This window comes from Corapipo altera, unplaced genomic scaffold, assembly GCF_003945725.1.
Source record: "Corapipo altera isolate COAL_440 unplaced genomic scaffold, ASM394572v1 183, whole genome shotgun sequence".
Lineage (NCBI taxonomy): Eukaryota > Metazoa > Chordata > Aves > Passeriformes > Pipridae > Corapipo > Corapipo altera.
In genome coordinates this window covers 329,459-337,030 of record NW_020885026.1, presented here as the reverse complement: position 1 = coordinate 337,030, position 7,572 = coordinate 329,459, and the positions used below count along the sequence as shown (strand labels likewise).

Sequence of the window (7,572 nt, the reverse complement as noted above, 5' to 3'; positions counted from 1 at the left end):
TCCACCCCTCACCTGGCACAGATTGTTGAGGTTTATGCACTGGGTACTGTACAAGAGGATTTTCATATTTTTTCCTTTAAAAAAAAAAAGAAAAGAAAAAAGTATGTAATGATTTCTTGAGCTCTGTTTAAAGTGCTAGTGCATTAAGTATAGCCTTCCTATAGGAGAAAATTAGTGTTAACAAATTGCAAATTAATGGAATCTTCTAACCTGAGTGACTGTATATCAAATTGCAAATTGAAATTTCCAGTCTGTGTTTAGGTACTGGCACAATGCAATTTGATTTATACACTTAAGACATCAGGTTAAGTCTGGTTACACATGAATAATGAAATACATTAGGTGCATATTTCCAATTACTATTCCCTGCATATATATATTTATTACTAAAACAAGCAAGAAGCAAATATACTCCTTGGTTTTAGCATTTCTATGCAACTGTTGTAGAGCAGCTTTTGGCTTTTTTTAGGTAACACTGGTGGTGTGCCTGAGTGTGACCACCCAAGAAATGGAAGCAGCCCACTCATGTCTAGACCCACACAGTGATAACTCACTTATTAGCCTTTTTGTTGGGGTTTTTTTGGTGGGTTACATTTTACATGGCTGGCGTGCTGTACCTGCATGCCAGAGGGATCAGATCATGAACTCAGCAGTTTTCCTGTTGGTCAGCAGAGGGTGGGTGTGAGGGAGCTGTTGTTCATGGCAGGTTCTCATGAGGTCTCCCTTGCACACCTCAGCAGAAATCCAGCTTCCCCCACTCTTCACGTTGCTTTTTTAATTACTTTCTCCAAGCTGCATGTTTAAAATTGTAGAATCCCAGAATGGTTTGGGTGGGAAGGGACCTGAAAGCTCATCCAGTCCCACCCCCTGCCATGGGCAGGGACACCTTCCACTAGCCCAGGTTGCTCCAAGCCCTGTCCAACCTGGCTTTGGGCACTTCCAGGGATCCAGGGGCAGCCACAGCTTCTCTGGGCAACCTGTGCCAGGGCCTTCCCACCCTGACAGCCAAGAATTCCTTCCCAGTATCCCATCTAACCCTGCCCTCTGGCAGTGGGAAGCCGTTCCCCCTTTTCCTGTCCCTCCAGGCCCTTGCAAAAAGTCTGACATCTTTGCTGTCAGCTCCCTTCAGGCACTGGAAGGCCATAGTTAGGTCACTGCTGGGCCTTCTCTTTCCCAGGCTGAACAATCCCAGTTCTCCCAGCCTTTCCTCACAGGAGAGGTGCTCCAGCCCTCTGATCATCTTCGTGGCCTCCTCTGGACAATGGGGAGCTCTAAAGCCTTAGGGTTCACCATTGATTGGGGTTTTCCCCCTGAAATACTGCTGGCAATGCTGTTTAAAAAATTTGGGGCATGTAGGGTTAGTGGGAAAGTACAATTTGTGGCATTCTTCAAGCTTTTTATATCATCTCTGGGGACTGTTTTCATTTCACATATTTGCACAGAACAAAAAGCTTGGATTTGTATTGAGAAAAGACTTAACCAGCTTACAGGGCTTGCAGTTGTCACCTTTAGGATCTTTATTCTCAGCTTAATAAGCCTTTTCTTAGTACCCACAGTATCCTCCACCATTATGTGTCACATAGTTTTTGCTTAAGTTCATACGGAATAAACCTCGGGTGTGATATATTTTATTGAGGGTACCTTAAAAATTATTAGATGGAGTGTCACGCAATGAAAACATAAGTTGACTGCAATTTTCTGTGATATATCAGAGCCCACAGTTGCAGGATATTTATCTAGAAAGCCTGGAGTCAGTAAACCTTGATGTCTTGGCCAGGCTGGCCATTAATGTTGGGCAGTAATAAATCCTGCGGGTGTATTAACACTTGAAGGAGAGGTGCTGGTTACTCTGTGGCATCACTGGGGGGGTAACATAGAGGTGCAGAAAAAGCAGCTGCTTTGGAGCTGTTTTGGAGGGGATGCTGTCAGGAGAGAGGGAAAAAGGTGGAGAAGCTCCACTGAATCTGAATTACGACGATACTGGTGAGTGTCAGGCAAGGTGTGATTAATTTGAGAAGCACATTCAGCTCTGCACGTGTGAGTGATCTCTGTCCCTCATGCACAGTAGGGTTTTATTTCCCTTAAACACACAGCTACGAAAGGAAAACTGGAAAATGGAATAGTAGAGCTAATGGTGGAGAAGGTCCTGGGCTGTGGGCTCCAGAAAACAGGGCCCTGACAGTGCAAGGTGCTGCTGGTGGGAAACCACCTTTATTTCACAGAATCCCAGAATGGTTTGGGCTGGAAGGGACCTTAAAGCCCATCCAGTCCCACCCCCTGCCATGGGCGGGGACACCTCCCACTAGACCAGGTTGCTCCAAGCCCCGTCCAACCTGGCCTTGGACACTTGTAGGGATTTGTGCCTTTTGGTGCTGGTGTTTTGGTTTGGTTTGGTTGAATAGGACTGATAGTAGGAGAAGTAACCTGAATCTGGCATGTTTATGCAGCATCGAATTGTCTTTCTCTCTCTCTTGGACGAAAGTCTGCAGGTTGAAGAGTGGGTCGAACACAGTCCACAGCCAGACAAATTCCCCATCAGACAGTAATGAAATCATTTCCAAGCTGGGTTACTGCACTGTTCACTGGAGGCAGCCCTGGAGCAGAGTCCAAGGCAAGACACGGGTTGGCTGATCTGTGGCTTTCCTGTGGGGCTGGTCTTTGTCCGTCAGGGATGTTTAACTTGTAAGAAGTAATAAGCTTAATAGGTTGACTTTATTTAATTATTAATGATCCCTTTCTGTCCTTACAGCTCATAAAACACCCTGTAGGTTGGCAAAACACTCATAATATTGATCAGGAGCCAGAGAGATATTTATTCCCTCTTTGCCCCAGCGTGCATAAATCGTGGGCCTTTTCCCGGGCGGGCGGGATTTACAGTGGTCTGTTTCTGAAGAGCTTTTCCGTAATTAAGGAATAAATACCCTTCGGTCTTTGTTTGCTGTCTGGAGCCCTCTTGTTTGCCAGGGACCTGCATATCCTGGTGGGCTTGTGCACTCTCCCCCTTAGCAACGCGGCCGGGCAGAGAAGGCATGCGGGCTCGAACCACTCAGCTGCTAAGCACTGGCTGTGCAATACACCGGGGTCTTCTCCTGCAGAGAGAGGAAGCCCCTGTGTTTTCTCAGCATATTGTTCCCAGCTCCTCTTCCATGCCTCTCCTCCCAGTTCCTGCTTTGCTCGGGGCAGGAAGACACTTTGGAAATTCCTTGCTGCTAGCCCTTTCTTCTCACCCTCGCTTCTTCTCCCCCCTTCGCTGTTGCAATTAAAAACATCAGGAACCCTTCCCAACATTTCAATCCTGTCCCTCCCTCCCCGATGTTTTTCTTTTACCCATCCCACCGTTGCATCCCTATCAGGATCATCACAAAGGGGGCTGTTTAAACGGGAAGCCCCAGCACAACCAGCTGCCCAGCACTGGCCATTAGGTGATGGCTTCTTGCAAGCTGGACCACGAAGGTAATGACACAGTCTGGGGCTCTTCCAGGAGTTTGGGAGGTACAGGGGGTTAGATTTACTTCATTTTCTTGGAAGAGACACATTAACCTTGTCAGCTGGCCAACAGGAGAGAATATTTGGCAGTGCTGTTGCTGAGCTGGCCAGGTTACTACGGCGTTGAACGGTTGTACTTCAGTGAGCAACCAGAAATGGCAACACACGGGCACAGCACCTGCACAGCCACACTGGAGAGAACATTGAGAGGCCTCCTCTGTTACAGAATTAGTTTCTTTAGGAAGTGAGACGAAAAGGTAAAAATTTTCAAGAACTTTTTACTGTTGTCAGAGGTGTGGAGGATAAAACTTCACTTCAAAATGCCTGCACCAAGCCTGCACAGTATTTCAGGTGGTGGGAAATCAGTGCTCTTCCATGATAAATACCTGCTGTCCATTGTCTTTTTGATTCAACCTTCAAAAATCGATCCAGCTTTTTAACAAACAGTGGGTAATTCTGGGTACTGAGCGAGTGACACAACATTTTTGTCATCCTTGGTACTGCTCTGGCAACAACAAGGCTGCTCTTGTGCTGGAGCTGTGGAATTTTGATGGCAAGTTCTCGGGGTCCCCATCCACATGATGTCCATCCACACAATCAATTCTGGGTTGCTGTAACAACATGACTTTTTTTTCCACCCTGCAAATCTTTTTGGTGCTTACCTTTCATACCTCCTCACCAAACATGTGTGAGGGACCATGGAAGTGAAGGCAGAGGTGAACAGGAGCGAGGAGGAGTAAGGATGGAGGGTGAGTACCAGCAGCACGAGGCTCCTGGTTGGATTTGTTGGGTGTAAAACTCAATGTGTTCTGTGGGGCTGAGGTTTGTCGGACATGGGCTCCTCAAGGAGCAACTCCAGTGCAAACCACAGGTGGGGAATACAGTGCAGCTCCTGGAGCGAAGCTGTGCTGGAAGCAAATCTGCTTTTTCTATCCTCTGATGCTCCCTAGTTAGCCCTCCCCCCTCCCAGGGCCCGGTATTTATGTTTCCAGATAATAATAATGTGGTGTGGCTGGCAGAGTAATTTAAATAATTGGACATTATCTTGAGAAGCAAGCACCTAATTAGATCAAAATAAACGGAGAACTGAAATTTTCATCTGTTTCTAATAACCCTTTACCTATGTACAGTATTGCTGCCACGACAGAGATTTCATTATTCACACCACTGTGTGTACTTGGAGCTCACTGGTGATGGAGACTCCTGGAAGAGCAGAGAGCTTGGAGGGCTTTGGCCAAGGCTCAGTGACTCATTCCTGGTTCCCCAGAGTATTTTGCCCCTTGTGTAACCAGTCAGGTTTGGAGTTTGTATCAGCAAGCTGGGTTAGAATGCAGAACTTTAGAGATAAAAGGCTCAAAGGAAGTCTTGGAACTCTGTTCTTAATTTCTCTAAGTTTATCTAGGAGGTTATAATCTATTTATTTTAATACAAATGAGGGAGAGGCAGTTCAGATGTTCTTCAGCGTTTGGTAAATCATCGGGACCATCTGAGTGCATGGAGGTGTTGCCTCTCCAGCACACCAGCTCTTAATTTGGTCCTGAGAAAAGGACTCTGCTGTTGAAAGTTAACTTAAAGAGTCTTGTTTTGGCTTTGACAACTACAGCTGAAAATCTCTGGTACTGAGGGGGTGGTTTGGAGTTGCCAGGATTGCAGCTAAGGGAAGAAAACGAGGGAAATGTTTACTAGCCTTTATTTTTAGGGATTGGTTTGGTGTCTTTCTCCTGATGAGTTGCTCTTCCTCACACTTCCTTGTACTCTTATTCAGTTGATTTATTTAAAGGTATGTCAGTGCTGGCTGAAATGAAACACTGTGCCTCCTCTTCCTGCTTATTGCTGACCGCTCCAATAATTCATTTTTTAGCTCATTAACTAAGAGGGGATGTGAGCAGTGGTCCTCCAGGGAGCTGCAATGAGGTTAAGTGATCTACTGCTGACAACTCTGCTCTTGGACTGGCCTTCCTTGGGGGAAATGAAACCTCCACCAAGACAAGCTGTGGATCCCAGAAGTGAAATTGGGGCATCAGAGCAACAATTACAGTATTTATGTCTTGTTGTCAGGATTTGGGAGATGAATGCCAGCGGCAGAGCTGCAGCTGTCTCCCGGGAAAGTCCCCAGGACTTCCCGTCCAAATTAAATGGTGTGTGCCAGAGATGGAGGGAGGATGTTTGTGGGCCTTGGCTTTCTAGATGCTCACTGGAAAACAGCCCCTCTATGTTTTGGCTCTCCGTGAGACCTGGGTGAGTGTGCTTCTCCTGCTACCTCTGATAAGGTTTAGTTTTCTACCCTAAAATCCAAATGCTGTGTCTTTCTTGTGCCCAGTTTGTGCTGTTGAATAAGATCTCACTCAGTAGCTGATGTCAGTGACATGCTGCCCCAAATGCTTGAGGCTTTTGAATCACCTTTATTTTGATTTGTGGTGTTGGCTGTGTTCCCACCACAACCCTTGATGTGACTCCAAAGGTGGAATTGGGCCTTAACAAATGGAGCCTTTTGGTGCCCTGCATGGTGAAGAAAAATCAGGCAGGTTTTCTGAAAAGGAAAACTGGAGTGAGGTGAAATAACCACGTGTAAAGGTTGGATTTTTAGGTGAATGTAGCCCCGTGTCACAGCCTGCTGCTGGTGGCGGGGCCCTGCGCTGGCCTCAGCATCTCCTGAGGGATTCTATGTCTCCTTGGCTGTTCCCAGGCTCTGCACCACACTTCCTCTGGTTAAGGGATGCATCCTGACCAGAGCACACAGTTAATGCAGAGCAGTTATGGTGACTTGATCATGCTGGGGAGTGCCTTAAAGAGGGACCACTTCCATCCTCTCCATCCCTAAAGCTGGTGCCATTTTTTTCCCCTTCCTGTTCCATTTATTTTTAAAGGGTTTTCTCTTCTTCCCCCAGCCTTTTGAGACAGTAGGATAAACCTGAGCAGGGCTGGAGCATCTTCTTGAAGCCTCCCAAGGGCATCAGGATTGCCCGTGCGACACACGGCAAATGAGAAATTCGTGCCCGTGAATTCGTAAACCAGCAGCCTAAAGCTTGGAAAGCTTCTGCCTGAACTAAGCTTTTCTTCTCTGTATTTTAGTGCATATCACAGCGTCAGTGTTACACTTTGAGGTGAATTGTGATTGGAAGTGGGAGACTTGTGTCAAACAGCTTGTTTTCTAAACAAAAAAAGGGCTTTTCTTGGAGCCGTGGTGATCACAACAGCCAGTGCTCTGACAGGAGCCAAAACTTCCTATCACTGAAAAGATGGTCTGGGGGAAAAGGGGATTCATTTACAGATTCTTGGCTAAAGAAAATGAATCGAGTAGGTGTTTGAGGTATATTTTGCCTTTAGGATGTATGGACATAGGAGAAATAAATGGCCAAAGCCCCGATGTGAGCTGCTATGGGTGAACAGCACAGGTTGAATCACTTCACTTTCCAATGTGGCACGTTTTAAACACATAGTGGATGTATTGGTTATACTTTCAATACCTCTATGTATGTTAAAAATCACACGAGATGTTTGCTTAACATCCCTGAAGATGATCTAGGTGGATACTGGAAGCAGACCTGCTGCAAGAATGCCCGTTTTATTGTAGATAATTGCATGTTACTTTTTCCTTTTCGTGGCACTAGTTCTGGTTTGTGTTTTTACCTTAAAAAAAATACAAATAGAAAACCCATGAATTAAAGATTCTGATAACAGAACTCCTTTTCTTCCTCCCCTCCATCTGGAATACCTGCAATGATACTCTGGTTATCAGATCCTGCCATCAAAGGTTAATTTGCAACTCCCCAAACGGGTTGTTGGGGGGGGAGGTTGGTGTGTCTTTAGCTTGCAGGAGTCATTCAGAGGTTTGATGTAAAAGAGCACTCTCTGTGTTAATTTTCTGTTTGCACTTTTGCTCTGAATAAAAGCCCCGGACCTGTTTTAGGATAAATTGTGGTCGGGGTAGGGAAGCACAAGCTTTGGGAAGCTGTGCCTGAAAGCATCCAGGCAGGTCAAAGCAAGGTCACTCCACATGTCCCAGGAAATGATGCAAAACTAATCCAGATTTGCTGGTGGAAGGAGCTGTTTACATAAGTATTTAAAAACAGATTAGGGCTAACC

The 7,572-nt window shown here is 46.0% G+C and overlaps 1 protein-coding gene across 8 annotated transcripts in view; it reads left to right on the top strand.

Moving 5' to 3' along the window:
* AGAP1 (ArfGAP with GTPase domain, ankyrin repeat and PH domain 1) overlaps positions 1-7,572 on the top strand; it is a 289,097-nt gene that overhangs the window by 271,415 nt on the left and 10,110 nt on the right. The gene's annotated exons all lie outside the window — the stretch shown is intronic.